The following is a 15,524-nucleotide window of genomic DNA, read 5'->3' as shown; positions in this document are numbered from 1 at the left end:
GCACTGCATTGTGGACAGCACTGGTGAGCACTGCATTGTGGACAGCACTGGTGAGCACTGCATTGTGGACAGCACTGGTGAGCACCGCATTGTGGACAGCACTGGTGAGCACCACATTGTGGACAGCACTGGTGAGCACCGCATTGTGGACAGCACTGGTGAGCACTGCATTGTGGACAGCACGGGTGAGCACTGCATTGTGGACAGCACTGGTGAGCACTGCATTGTGGACAGCACGGGTGAGCACTGCATTGTGTACAGCACTGGTGAACACTGCATTGTGGACAGCACTGGTGAGCACTATATTGTGGACAGCACTGGTGAGCACCGCATTGTGGACAGCACTGGTGAGCACCGCATTGTGGACAGCACTGGTGAGCACTGCATTGTGGACAGCACTGGTGAGCACGCATTGTGGACAGCACTGGTGAGCACTGCATTGTGGACAGCACTGGTGAGCACCGCATTGTGGACAGCACTGGTGAGCACCGCATTGTGGACAGCACTGGTGAGCACCGCATTGTGGACAGCACTGGTGAGCACCGCATTGTGGACAGCACTGGTGAGCACTGCATTGTGTACAGCACTGGTGAGAACTGCATTGTGGACAGCACTGGTGAGCACTGCATTGTGGACAACACTGGTGAGCACTGCATTGTGGACAGCACTGGTGAGCACCGCATTGTGGACAGCACTGGTGAGCACCGCATTGTGGACAGCACTGGTGAGCACTGCATTGTGTACAGCACTGGTGAGCACTGCATTGTGGACAGCACTGGTGAGCACTGCATTGTGGACAGCACTGCATTGTGTACAGCACTGGTGAACACTGCATTGTGGACAGCACTGGTGAGCACTACATTGTGGACAGCACTGGTGAGCACCGCATTGTGGACAGCACTGGTGAGCACTGCATTGTTGACAGCACTGGTGAGCGCTGCATTGTGGACAGCACTGGTGAGCTCTGCATTGTGGACAGCACTGGTGAGCACAGCGTTGTGGACAGCTGTGGTGAGCACTGCATTGTGTACAGCACTGGTGAGCACAGCATTGTGGACAGCTGTGGTGAGCACTGCATTGTGTACAGCACTGGTGAGCACAGCATTGTGGACAGCTGTGGTGAGCACTGCATTGTGTACAGCACTGGTGAACACTGCATTGTTTACAGCACTGGTGAGCACTGCATTGTGGACAGCATTGGTGAGCACTGCATTGTGGACAGCACTGGTGAGTACTGCATTGTGGACAGCACTGGTGAGTACTGCATTGTGTACAGCACTGGTGAGCACCGCATTGTGGACAGCACTGGTGAGCACCACATTGTGTGCAGCACTGGTGAGCACCACATTGTGGACAGCACTGGTGAGCACTGCATTGTGGACAGCACTGGTGAGCATTGCATTGTGGACAGCACTGGTGAGCACTGCATTGTGGACACCAGTGGTGAGCACTGCATTGTGTACAGCACTGGTGAGCACTGCATTGTTTACAGCACTGGTGAGCACTGCATTGTGGACAGCACTGGTGAGCACTGCATTGTGTACAGCACTGGTGAGCACTGCATTGTGGACAGCACTGGTGAGCCTGCATTGTGTACAGCACTGGTGAGCACTGCATTGTGGACAGCACTGGTGAGCGCTGCATTGTGGACAGCACTGGTGAGCATTGCATTGTGGACAGCATTGGTGAGCACTGCATTGTGTACAGCACTAGTGAGCACTGCATTGTGGACAGCACTGGTGAGCACTGCATTGTGTACAGCACTGGTGAGCACTGCATTGCAGACAGCACTGGTGAGCACCGCATTGTGGACAGCACTGGTGAGCATTGCATTGTGGAAAGCACTGGTGAGCACCGCATTGTGGACAGCACTGGTGAGCACCGCATTGTGGACAGCACTGGTGAGCACCGCATTGTGGACAGCACTGGTGAGCACCGCATTGTGGACAGCACTGGTGAGCACTGCATTGTGGACAGCACTGGTGAGCACTGCATTGTGGACAGCACTGGTGAGCACCGCATTGTGGACAGCATTGGTGAGCACTGCATTGTGTACAGCACTGGTGAGCACTATATTGTGGACAGCACTGGTGAGCACTATATTGTGGACAGCACTGGTGAGCACTGCATTGTGTACAGCACTGGTGAACACTGCATTGTGGACAGCACTGGTGAGCACTGTATTGTGGACAGCACTGGTGAGCACCGCATTGTGGACAGCACTGGTGAGCACTGCATTGTGGACAGCACTGGTGAGCGCTGCATTGTGGACAGCACTGGTGAGCATTGCATTGTGGACAGCATTGGTGAGCACTGCATTGTGTACAGCACTAGTGAGCACTGCATTGTGGACAGCACTGGTGAGCACTGCATTGTGTACAGCACTGGTGAGCACTGCATTGTGGACAGCACTGGTGAGCACCGCATTGTGGACAGCACTGGTGAGCATTGCATTGTGGAAAGCACTGGTGAGCACCGGATTGTGGACAGCACTGGTGAGCACCGCATTGTGGACAGCACTGGTGAGCACCGCATTGTGGACAGCACTGGTGAGCACTGCATTGTGGACAGCACTGGTGAGCACTGCATTGTGGACAGCACTGGTGAGCACTGCATTGTGGACAGCACTGGTGTGCACTGCATTGTGGACAGCATTGGTGAGCACTGCATTGTGTACTGCACTGGTGAGCACTATATTGTGGACAGCACTGGTGAGCACTATGTTGTGGACAGCGCTGGTGAGCACTGCATTGTGTACAGCACTGGTGAACACTGCATTGTGGACAGCACTGGTGAGCACTATATTGTGGACAGAACTGGTGAGCACCGCATTGTGGACAGCACTGGTGAGCACTGCATTGTGGACAGCACTGGTGAGCACCGCATTGTGGACAGCACTGGTGAGCACCGCATTGTGGACAACACTGGTGAGCACCGCATTGTGGACAGCACTGGTGAGCACCACATTGTGGACAGCACTGGTGAGCACTGCATTGTGGACAGCACTGGTGAGCACTGCATTGTGGACAGCACTGGTGAGCACTGCATTGTGTACAGCACTGGTGAGCACCGCATTGTGGACAGCACTGGTGAGCACCGCATTGTGGACAGCACTGGTGAGCACCGCATTGTGGACAGCACTGGTGAGCACTGCATTGTGTACAGCACTGGTGAGCACTGCATTGTGGACAGCACTGGTGAGCACTGCATTGTGGACAGCACTGGTGAGCACTGCATTGTGTACAGCACTGGTGAACACTGCATTGTGGACAGCACTGGTGAGCACTATATTATGGACAGCACTGGTGAGCGCCGCATTGTGGACAGCACTGGTGAGCACCGCATTGTGGACAGCACTGGTGAGCACTGCATTGTGGACAGCACTGGTGAGCACCACATTGTGGACAGCACTGGTGAGCACTGCATTGTGGACAGCACTGGTGAGCACCGTACTGTGGACAGCACTGGTGAGCACTACATTGTGGACAGCACTGGTGAGCACTGCATTGTGGACAGCACTGGTGAGCACTGCATTGTGTACAGCACTGGTGAGCACCGCATTGTGGACAGCACTGGTGAGCACCGCATTGTGGACAGCACTGGTGAGCACTGCATTGTGGACAGCACTGGTGAGCACTGCATTGTGTACAGCACTGGTGAGCACTGCATTGTGGACAGCACTGGTGAGCATTGCATTGTGGAAAGCACTGGTGAGCACCGCATTGTGGACAGCACTGGTGAGCACCGTATTGTGGACAGCACTGGTGAGCACCGCATTGTGGACAGCACTGGTGAGCACCGCATTGTGGACAGCACTGGTGAGCACTGCATTGTGGACAGCACTGGTGAGCACTGCATTGTGGACAGCACTGGTGAGCACCGCATTGTGGACAGCATTGGTGAGCACTGCATTGTGTACAGCACTGGTGAGCACTATATTGTGGACAGCACTGGTGAGCACTATATTGTGGACAGCACTGGTGAGCACTGCATTGTGTACAGCACTGGTGAACACTGCATTGTGGACAGCACTGGTGAGCACTGTATTGTGGACAGCACTGGTGAGCACCGCATTGTGGACAGCACTGGTGAGCACTGCATTGTGGACAGCACTGGTGAGCGCTGCATTGTGGACAGCACTGGTGAGCATTGCATTGTGGACAGCATTGGTGAGCACTGCATTGTGTACAGCACTAGTGAGCACTGCATTGTGGACAGCACTGGTGAGCACTGCATTGTGTACAGCACTGGTGAGCACTGCATTGTGGACAGCACTGGTGAGCACCGCATTGTGGACAGCACTGGTGAGCATTGCATTGTGGAAAGCACTGGTGAGCACCGGATTGTGGACAGCACTGGTGAGCACCGCATTGTGGACAGCACTGGTGAGCACCGCATTGTGGACAGCACTGGTGAGCACTGCATTGTGGACAGCACTGGTGAGCACTGCATTGTGGACAGCACTGGTGAGCACTGCATTGTGGACAGCACTGGTGTGCACTGCATTGTGGACAGCATTGGTGAGCACTGCATTGTGTACTGCACTGGTGAGCACTATATTGTGGACAGCACTGGTGAGCACTATGTTGTGGACAGCGCTGGTGAGCACTGCATTGTGTACAGCACTGGTGAACACTGCATTGTGGACAGCACTGGTGAGCACTATATTGTGGACAGAACTGGTGAGCACCGCATTGTGGACAGCACTGGTGAGCACTGCATTGTGGACAGCACTGGTGAGCACCGCATTGTGGACAGCACTGGTGAGCACCGCATTGTGGACAACACTGGTGAGCACCGCATTGTGGACAGCACTGGTGAGCACCACATTGTGGACAGCACTGGTGAGCACTGCATTGTGGACAGCACTGGTGAGCACTGCATTGTGGACAGCACTGGTGAGCACTGCATTGTGTACAGCACTGGTGAGCACCGCATTGTGGACAGCACTGGTGAGCACCGCATTGTGGACAGCACTGGTGAGCACCGCATTGTGGACAGCACTGGTGAGCACTGCATTGTGTACAGCACTGGTGAGCACTGCATTGTGGACAGCACTGGTGAGCACTGCATTGTGGACAGCACTGGTGAGCACTGCATTGTGTACAGCACTGGTGAACACTGCATTGTGGACAGCACTGGTGAGCACTATATTATGGACAGCACTGGTGAGCGCCGCATTGTGGACAGCACTGGTGAGCACCGCATTGTGGACAGCACTGGTGAGCACTGCATTGTGGACAGCACTGGTGAGCACCACATTGTGGACAGCACTGGTGAGCACTGCATTGTGGACAGCACTGGTGAGCACCGTACTGTGGACAGCACTGGTGAGCACTACATTGTGGACAGCACTGGTGAGCACTGCATTGTGGACAGCACTGGTGAGCACTGCATTGTGTACAGCACTGGTGAGCACCGCATTGTGGACAGCACTGGTGAGCACCGCATTGTGGACAGCACTGGTGAGCACTGCATTGTGGACAGCACTGGTGAGCACTGCATTGTGTACAGCACTGGTGAGCACTGCATTGTGGACAGCACTGGTGAGCACTGCATTGTGGACAGCACTGGTGAGCACTGCATTGTGGACAGCACTGGTGAGCACCGCATTGTGGACAGCACTGGTGAGCACCGCATTGTGGACAGCACTGGTGAGCACCGCATTGTGGACAGCACTGGTGAGCACTGCATTGTGTACAGCACTGGTGAGCACTGCATTGTGGACAGCACTGGTGAGCACTGCATTGTGGACAGCACGGGTGAGCACTGCATTGTGTACAGCACTGGTGAACACTGCATTGTGGACAGCACTGGTGAGCACTATATTGTGGACAGCACTGGTGAGCACCGCATTGTGGACAGCACTGGTGAGCACCGCATTGTGGACAGCACTGGTGAGCACTGCATTGTGGACAGCACTGGTGAGCACGCATTGTGGACAGCACTGGTGAGCACTGCATTGTGGACAGCACTGGTGAGCACCGCATTGTGGACAGCACTGTTGAGCACCGCATTGTGGACAGCACTGGTGAGCACCGCATTGTGGACAGCACTGGTGAGCACCGCATTGTGGACAGCACTGGTGAGCACTGCATTGTGTACAGCACTGGTGAGCACTGCATTGTGGACAGCACTGGTGAGCACTGCATTGTGGACAACACTGGTGAGCACTGCATTGTGGACAGCACTGGTGAGCACCGCATTGTGGACAGCACTGGTGAGCACCGCATTGTGGACAGCACTGGTGAGCACTGCATTGTGTACAGCACTGGTGAGCACTGCATTGTGGACAGCACTGGTGAGCACTGCATTGTGGACAGCACTGGTGAGCACTGCATTGTGTACAGCACTGGTGAACACTGCATTGTGGACAGCACTGGTGAGCACTATATTGTGGACAGCACTGGTGAGCACCGCATTGTGGACAGCACTGGTGAGCACCGCATTGTGGACAGCACTGGTGAGCACCGCATTGTGGACAGCACTGGTGAGCACCGCATTGTGGACAGCACTGGTGAGCACTGCATTGCGTACAGCACTGGTGAGCACTGCATTGTGGACAGCACTGGTGAGCACTGCATTGTGGACAACACTGGTGAGCACTGCATTGTGGACAGCACTGGTGAGCACCGCATTGTGGACAGCACTGGTGAGCACCGCATTGTGGACAGCACTGGTGAGCACTGCATTGTGTACAGCACTGGTGAGCACTGCATTGTGGACAGCACTGGTGAGCACTGCATTGTGGACAGCACTGGTGAGCACTGCATTGTGTACAGCACTGGTGAACACTGCATTGTGGACAGCACTGGTGAGCACTATATTGTGGACAGCACTGGTGAGCGCCGCATTGTGGACAGCACTGGTGAGCACCGCATTGTGGACAGCACTGGTGAGCACTGCATTGTGGACAGCACTGGTGAGCACCGCATTGTGGACAGCACTGGTGAGCACCGCATTGTGGACAGCACTGGTGAGCACCGCATTGTGGACAGCACTGGTGAGCACTGCATTGTGGACAGCACTGGTGAGCACTGTATTGTGGACAGCACTGGTGAGCACTGCATTGTGTACAGCACTGGTGAGCACCGCATTGTGGACAGCACTGGTGAGCACCGCATTGTGGACAGCACTGGTGAGCACTGCATTGTGGACAGCACTGGTGAGCACTGCATTGTGTAGAGCACTGGTGAGCACTGCATTGTGGACAGCACTGGTGAGCACTGCATTGTGGACAGCACTGGTGAGCACTGCATTGTGGACAGCACTGGTGAGCACCGCATTGTTCACAGCACTGGTGAGCACCGCATTGTGGACAGCACTGGTGAGCACCGCATTGTGGACAGCACTGGTGAGCACTGCATTGTGGACAGCACTGGTGAGCACTGCATTGTGGACAGCCCTGGTGAGCACTGCATTGGGTACAGCACTGGTGAACACTGCATTGTGGACAGCACTGGTGAGCACTATATTGTGGACAGCACTGGTGAGCACTGCATTGTGGACAGCACTGGTGAGCACCGCATTGTGGACAGCACTGGTGAGCACTGCATTGTGGACAGCACTGGTGAGCACCGCATTGTGGACAGCACTGGTGAGCACCGCATTGTGGACAGCACTGGTGAGCACCGCATTGTGGACAGCACTGGTGAGCACCGCATTATGGACAGCACTGGTGAGCACTGCATTGTGTACAGCACTGGTGAGCACTGCATTGTGGACAGCACTGGTGAGCACTGCATTGTGGACAGCACTGGTGAGCACCGCATTGTGGACAGCACTGGTGAGCACCGCATTGTGGACAGCACTGGTGAGCACTGCATTGTGTACAGCACTGGTGAGCACTGCATTGTGGACAGCACTGGTGAGCACTGCATTGTGGACAGCACTGGTGAGCACTGCATTGAGGACAGCACTCGTGAGCACCGCATTGTGGACAGCACTGGTGAGCACCGCATTGTGGACAGCACTGGTGAGCACTGCATTGTGGACAGCACTGGTGAGCACTGCATTGTGGACAGCACTGGTGAGCACTGCATTGTGGACAGCACTGGTGAGCACTGCATTGTGGACAGCACTGGTGAGCACTGCATTGTGGACAGCACTGGTGAGCACCGCATTGTGGACAGCACTGGTGAGCACCGCATTGTGGACAGCACTGGTGAGCACTGCATTGTGTACAGCACTGGTGAGCACCGCATTGTGGACAGCACTGGTGAGCACCGCATTGTGGACAGCACTGGTGAGCACCGCATTGTGGAAAGCACTGGTGAGCACCGCATTGTGGACAGCACTGGTGAGCACTGCATTGTGTACAGCACTGGTGAGCACTGCATTGTGGACAGCACTGGTGAGCACTGCATTGTGGACAGCACTGGTGAGCACAGCATTGTGGACAGCACTGGTGAGCACCGCATTGTGGACAGCACTGGTGAGCACTGCATTGTGGACAGCACTGGTGAGCACTGCATTGTGGACAGCACTGGTGAGCACTGCATTGTGGACAGCACTGGTGAGCACAGCATTGTGGACAGCACTGGTGAGCACCGCATTGTGGACAGCTCTGGTGAGCACCGCATTGTGGACAGCACTGGTGAGCACTGCATTGTGGACAGCACTGGTGAGCACTGCATTGTGGACAGCACTGGTGAGCACTGCATTGTGGACAGCACTGGTGAGCACTGCATTGTGGACAGCACTGGTGAGCACTGCATTGTGTACAGCACTGGTGAACACTGCATTGTGGACAGCACTGGTGAGCACTGCATTGTGGACAGCACTGGTGAGCACCGCATTGTGGACAGCACTGGTGAGCACTTCATTGTGGACAGCACTGGTGAGCACCGCATTGTGGACAGCACTGGTGAGCACCGCATTGTGGACAGCACTGGTGAGCACCGCATTGTGGACAGCACTGGTGAGCACCGCATTGTGGACAGCACTGGTGAGCACTGCATTGTGTACAGCACTGGTGAGCACTGCATTGTGGACAGCACTGGTGAGCACTGCATTGTGGACAGCACTGGTGAGCACTGCATTGTGGGCAGCACTGGTGAGCACCGCATTGTGGACAGCACTGGTGAGCACTGCATTGTGTACAGCACTGGTGAGCACTGCATTGTGGACAGCACTGGTGAGCACTGCATTGTGGACAGCACTGGTGAGCACCGCATTGTTGACAGCACTGGTGAGCACCGCATTGTGGACAGCACTGGTGAGCACTGCATTGTGGACAGCACTGGTGAGCACCGCATTGTGGACAGCACTGGTGAGCACCGCATTGTGGACAGCACTGGTGAGCACTGCATTGTGGACAGCACTGGTGAGCACTGCATTGTGGACAGCACTGGTGAGCACTGCATTGTGGACAGCACTGGTGAGCACCGCATTGTGGACAGCACTGGTGAGCACCGCATTGTGGACAGCACTGGTGAGCACTGCATTGTGGACAGCACTGGTGAGCACTGCATTGTGGACAGCACTGGTGAGAACTGCATTGTGGACAGCACTGGTGAGCACTGCATTGTGGACAGCACTGGTGAGCACCGCATTGTGGACAGCACTGGTGAGCACCGTATTGTGGACAGCACTGGTGAGCACTGCATTGTGGACAGCACTGGTGAGCACCGCATTGTGGACAGCACTGGTGAGCACCGCATTGTGGACAGCACTGGTGAGCACTGCATTGTGGACAGCACTGGTGAGCACTGCATTGTGGACAGCACTGGTGAGCACCGCATTGTGGACAGCACTGGTGAGCACTGCATTGTGGGCAATAACTTGCACTGTTTCACATTGACTTCAGGTGATTAGCAGCAGGGAAACACGCCACCAGCATGTTATTGCCCATCCCCAGTTGCCATTCAGAAGGTGGGGGTGAGCTGCCTTCCTGAACCGCGGCAGTCCATGAGGGTGCAGAGGAGGTTTACTAGGATGCAGGTACACCCACTGTGCTGTTAGGGAGGGAGTTCCAGGATGTTGCCCCAGCGACAGTGAAGGAACGGCCGATATATTTCCCAGTCAGGGTGGTGAGTGACTTGGGAGGGGAACCTCCAGGTGGTGGGGTTCCCAGGTATCTGCTGCTCTTGTCCTTCTAGATGGTAGAGGTCTTGTGTTTGGGAGGTGCAGTCTGAGGAACCTTGGTGAGTTACTGCAGTGCATCTTGTAGACGGTACACACGGCTGCCACTGTGCGTCGGTGGTGGAGGGAGTGAATGTTTGTGGAAGGGGAGCAATCAAGCGGGGCTGCTTTGTCAAACAGAGCAATCCCAAGCAGCCAGCTCTGACACGGATCCCTCACCCACTGACCAAACACTGAACTAAGAACAAAGAATACAGCCCAGGAACAGGCCCTTCGGCCCGCCAAGCCTGTACCGGTCATGATGCCACCCTTTGCCAAAACCCTCAGCACTTCCTTGTGCCGTATCCCTCTATTCCCATCCTGTCCATGTGTTTGTCAAGATGCCTTTTGAACACCGTTAATGTATCTGTTTCCACAGCCTCCCCTGGCAACGCGTTCCAGACACTCACCACCCTCTGTGTAAGAAACCTGCCTCGCACATCTCCTCTAAACTTTGCCCCACGGACCTTGGGCACGTGCTCCGAAAACCGGCACGATGTCCGGGACCCGCCGCCAAAAACGGGGCGGATCACTCCAGCGTCGGGCCCCCCCAAACGGTGCAAAGTCTCCGGGCCCGAATGGGCTCGCAGCAGCGTGACGCTATTCGTGACAGTGTCACCCGACCTGGACTCGCGACGTCACTGACGCCGCTCGGCATCACAGCACAAAAGGTGCCGCCCCCCCCCCCCCGGAGGACCCGGCAAGGTGGCCGCCCGCCGCGCAGCCCCCAGGAGCGGAACATCGAGGCGCTCCTGGATGCAGTAGAGCAGAGGAGGGAGGCCCTGTACCCCGGACACGGCCGCAGGGTCGCCCCACACCTCAGCCGGTGTCTGTGGAGGGAGGGGGCAGAGGCCGTCAGCGCTGTGGCTCTGACACCCCGGACAGGCCGCCCAGGGCCACAAGAAGGTGAATGACCTCGGTGAGCCCCCCCCTCCCTGCCCGATGTGCGGCACACCCCCAAGTGGAACCAACCCGAACACTAACCCAACCCTAACCCGAATGTGCTGCGCAGCTCTGCCAATATCCACACAGCCAGTGGTCCACATGTAAATCCCTGCCCCCCCCCCCCCCCCCCCCCCCCCAGGAGAAGCGTGCTCCCAACAACAGGGAGTGTGAGGGGACCGGAGGGGGCCCCGCTGATGAGAGACCTCTCACCGAACACGAGGAAAGGGCCCTGGAACTGGCTGGTGGACCCGAGGACCGGGAGGTTGCCGATGCAGAGGTCGGGGGCGCATCACCAAGTGAGACCCCCACGGCCCATCCTCCCTCCCCCATACCCCCCACATTCCCCCCTCCCCATACCCCCCATATTCCCCCTCCCCATACCCCAAATATCCCCCTCCCCCATATCCCCCCCATCCCCCGATCACCACCCGCATGTCTAACCATGCATGCTGTCGCAGGACCAAACGACGAGGCTCCCGTCCCCGCGGCTGCCGACTGCCCGCAGGGCGACCACGAGAGACGGAGAGACCCGGAGCAGCAGGGAGACGGCGGCCCCGTCTCGTGCGAGTGCGGTGACGCAGGCGTGTGACACCCAGGGACGAGGGGGGCAGCCACAGGCCCCTGGCACAGCCGAGCCAGGACACCCCTACCCAGGACACCCCTACCCAGGACACCCACACCCAGGACACCCCTACCCAGGACACCCCCACCCAGGACACCCCTACCCAGGACACCCCTACCCAGGACACCCCCACCCAGGACACCCCTACCCAGGACACCCCCACCCAGGACACCCCTACCCAGGACACCCCCACCCAGGACACCCTTACCCAGGACACCCCTACCCAGGACACCCCCACCCAGGGCACCCCCACCAGGAGACCCCTACCCAGGACACCCCTACCCAGGACACCCTTACCCAGGACACCCCTACCCAGGACACCCCCACCCAGGGCACCCTCACCAGGAGACTCCTACCCAGGACACCCTTACCCACGACACCCCCACTCAGGGCACCCTTACCCAGGACAGACCCCTCCCCAGGACACCCCTACCCAGGACACCCCTACCCAGGACACCCCTACCCAGGACACCCCTACCCAGGACACCCCTACCCAGGAGACTCCTGCCCAGGACACCCTTACCCACGACACCCCCACTCAGGGCACCCTTACCCAGGACAGACCCCTCCCCAGGACACTCCTACCCAGGACACCCAGGACACAGGTGGCATGGGCTGCATGGGCGCGACTGTTTGAGGTTGTCACCTGGTCAGGCGGACGACCTCCCTTGCACTCGCCCCACTCCCCGGCACTCTCCCCCCCTCACCGGCGCTCTCCCCCCCTCCCCGGCACTCACACCCCCCCCCCCCCCCCCCCGCCCCGTCACCTTCCCCCCACCTCCCCGGCACTCACTCCCCCTCCCCGGTACTCTCCCCCCCTCCCCGGCGCTCTCCCCCCCTCCCCGGCACTCACACCCCCCCCCCGCCCCGTCACCTTCCCCCTACCTCCCCGGCACTCACTCCCCCTCCCCGGTACTCTCCCACCCTCCATGGCATTCTCCCCCTCCTCCCCGGCACTCTCCCCCCCTCCCCTGCACTCTCCCCCCCTCTCCGGCTCTCGTCCCCCCTCCCCGGCACTCTCCCCCCTCCCCGGCACTCTCCCCCCTCCCCGGCACCCTCCCCCCCTCCCCGGCACTTTCCCCCCCTCTCCGGCTCTCGTCCCCCCTCCCCGGCACTCTCCCCCCCCTCCCCGGCACTCTCCCCCCCTCCCCGGCACTTTCCCCCCCTCCCCGGCTCTCGTCCCCCCTCCCTGGCACTCTTCCCCCCTCCCCGCCACTCTCCCCCCCCTCCCCGGCGCTCACCCACAGCGCCCCCCCCCCGAGCCCCCCCCCCCCGAGCCCCCCCCCGAGCCCCCCCCCCCCCGAGCCCCCCCCCCCCCGAGCCCCCCCCCCCCACACACACACACAGACTGCGGCCACCCACACGCCGTGACCTACCTCCGCGCTGTCTGGCGTCAACCATCAGCACTGGTTGACGCCGTTATATCGGTGTTTTGGCCCATCCGACCGGGAGAATACGGACAGCCCCGGGGTCCATCGCGTCACGCCGGCCCCCGCCATTCTCCGAGGCGGGCGGCGCAATTGTCGCCTCGCCGACTTTTCAGCGTTCGGAGTCTACGGGAGACGGCGGGGGCGGGATTCACACCGCCCCCCCGGCGATTCTCTAACCCTTAAACCTATGCCGCCTGTTGACTGACCCCTCCACCCTGGGAAAGAGTGCCTGCCCATCCACTCTATCCACGCCCCTCATAATCCTATAGACCTCTATCAGGTCACCCCTCAACCTCCGTCTTTCTAATAGAACATAGAAAAATACAGCACAGAACAGGTCCTTCGGCTCACGATGTTGTGCCAAACTTTTGTCCTAGATTAAGAACAAATTAATCTACACCCCATCATTCTACCGTAATCCATGTACCTATCCAATAGCCGCTTGAAGGTCCCTAATGTTTCCGACTCAACTACTTCCACAGGCAGTGCATTCCATGCCCCCACTACTCTCTGGGTAAAGAACCTACCTCTGATATCCCTCCTATATCTTCCACCTTTCACCTTAAATTTATGTCCCCTTGTAATGGTTTGTTCCACCCGGGGAAAAAGTCTCTGACTGTATACTCTATCTATTCCCCTGATCATCTTATAAACCTCTATCAAGTCGCCCCTCATCCTTCTCCGTTCTAATGAGAAAAGGCCTAGCACCCTCAACCTTTCCTCGTAAGACCTACTCTCCATTCCAGGCAACATCCTGGTAAACCTCCTCTGCACCCTCTCCAAAGCCTCCACATCCTTCTGGTAGTGTGGCGACCAGAATTGTGCGCAATATTCCAAGTGCGGCCTAACTAAGGTTCTATACAACAGCAGCATGACTTGCCAGTTTTTATACTCGATGCTCCGTCCAATGAAGGCAAGCATTCCGTCTGCTTTCTTGACTACCTTGTCCACTTGTGTTCCCACCTTCAATATCTGTGGACCTGCACGCCCAGATCTCTCTGGCTTTCTATATTCCTGAGAGTTTTGCCATTTACGGTATATTTCCCCTCTATGTTAGACCTACCAAAATGCATTACCTCACATTTGTCTGGATTAAACTCCATTTGCCATTTCCCTGCCCAAGTCTCCAACCTATCTATGTCCTGCTGTATCCTCTGACAATCCTCAACACTCTCTGCCGCTCCACCAACCTTGGTTCCATCCGCGAACTTACTAATCAGACCGGCTACATGTTCCTCCAAATCATTATCTACACCACAAACAACAGAGGCCCCAGCACTGATCCCTGTGGAACACCACTCGTCACAACCTTCCATTCAGAAAAACACCCTTCTACTGCTACCCTTTGCCTTCTGTGACCGAGCCAGTTCTGTATCTACCTGACTCTCACCCCCTGATCCAACACTGACCCCTCACCCTAACACTGACCCCTCACCGCCTGACCGCAACACATTACCGGCTCCTCACCCCCAACCCAAAACTGACCGCCCGCCCCCCACAAACTGACACCTCACGCCCTGCCACACCACTGACCCTTCACCCCTTCCCAACACAACCCCAACACTGACCCCTCATCCCCAACCACAACACTGACCCTTCACCCCCTGACCCAACACTGACCCCTGATCCGCAACCCAGCAGTGACCCTTCACCCCTGACCCAAAACTGACCCCTCATCCCAAACCCCAACACTGACCCTTCACCCCCTGACCCAACACTGACCCTTCACCCTTTGACCCAAAACTGACCCCTCATCCCCATCCCCCAAAACTGACCCTTCACCCAGACCCAAAACTGACCCCTCACCCCCTGACCTCAACACTGACCCCTCACCGCACACCAACTAGGCCCCAAAACTGACCCCTCTCCCCACCCCACCTGAAATGTGATCCCTCACCAGCCCCCAAACCGACACCTCAAGCCCACCCCAACACTGACCCCTCACCCCGAGACCCCTACACTGACCCCGTACATCTACCCTGACCCCAACACTGACCTGCCAACCTCACCCCAATCCCAACAGTTACCCATCACTCCCCAACCCCTCACACCACTCTGACCCCAATGCTGACCCACCCCTGACCGCAAACTGCCTTCCCTCCCCATCCTGAACGGGCAGCCGAATGTTGAGTTGGGCCTGGGACAGTCTCAGGCGAGCGAGACTCAATCCAGCACTGAGCAGAGCACAATGGGCAGAATGGCCTCCTCTGCGATATCGTTCTGTGTCTCTCGCCAAATGGACTGGAATTAGCTTTAATTGGGCAAACAGATAGAGTCACAGAGTCATCGATGTTTACAGCAGGGAAACAGGCCCTTCGGCCCGGCTGGTCCATGCCGCCCAGTTTCTATCACTAAGCCAGTCCACTTGCCCACATTTGGCCCACATCCCTCGATACCCACCCTGC

General features: G+C 57.5%; 1 protein-coding gene across 9 annotated transcripts in view; it reads right to left on the bottom strand.

Annotated features, from left to right (window-relative positions):
* ncor2 (nuclear receptor corepressor 2) overlaps positions 1-15,524 on the bottom strand; it is a 1,088,322-nt gene that overhangs the window by 935,427 nt on the left and 137,371 nt on the right. The window lies entirely within an intron of this gene.

The sequence above is a fragment of the Scyliorhinus torazame genome, chromosome 1, assembly GCF_047496885.1.
Source record: "Scyliorhinus torazame isolate Kashiwa2021f chromosome 1, sScyTor2.1, whole genome shotgun sequence".
Taxonomy (NCBI): domain Eukaryota; kingdom Metazoa; phylum Chordata; class Chondrichthyes; order Carcharhiniformes; family Scyliorhinidae; genus Scyliorhinus; species Scyliorhinus torazame.
The sequence above is the reverse complement of the archived record's forward strand: the minus strand, read 5'-3'. Positions and strand labels throughout refer to the sequence as shown.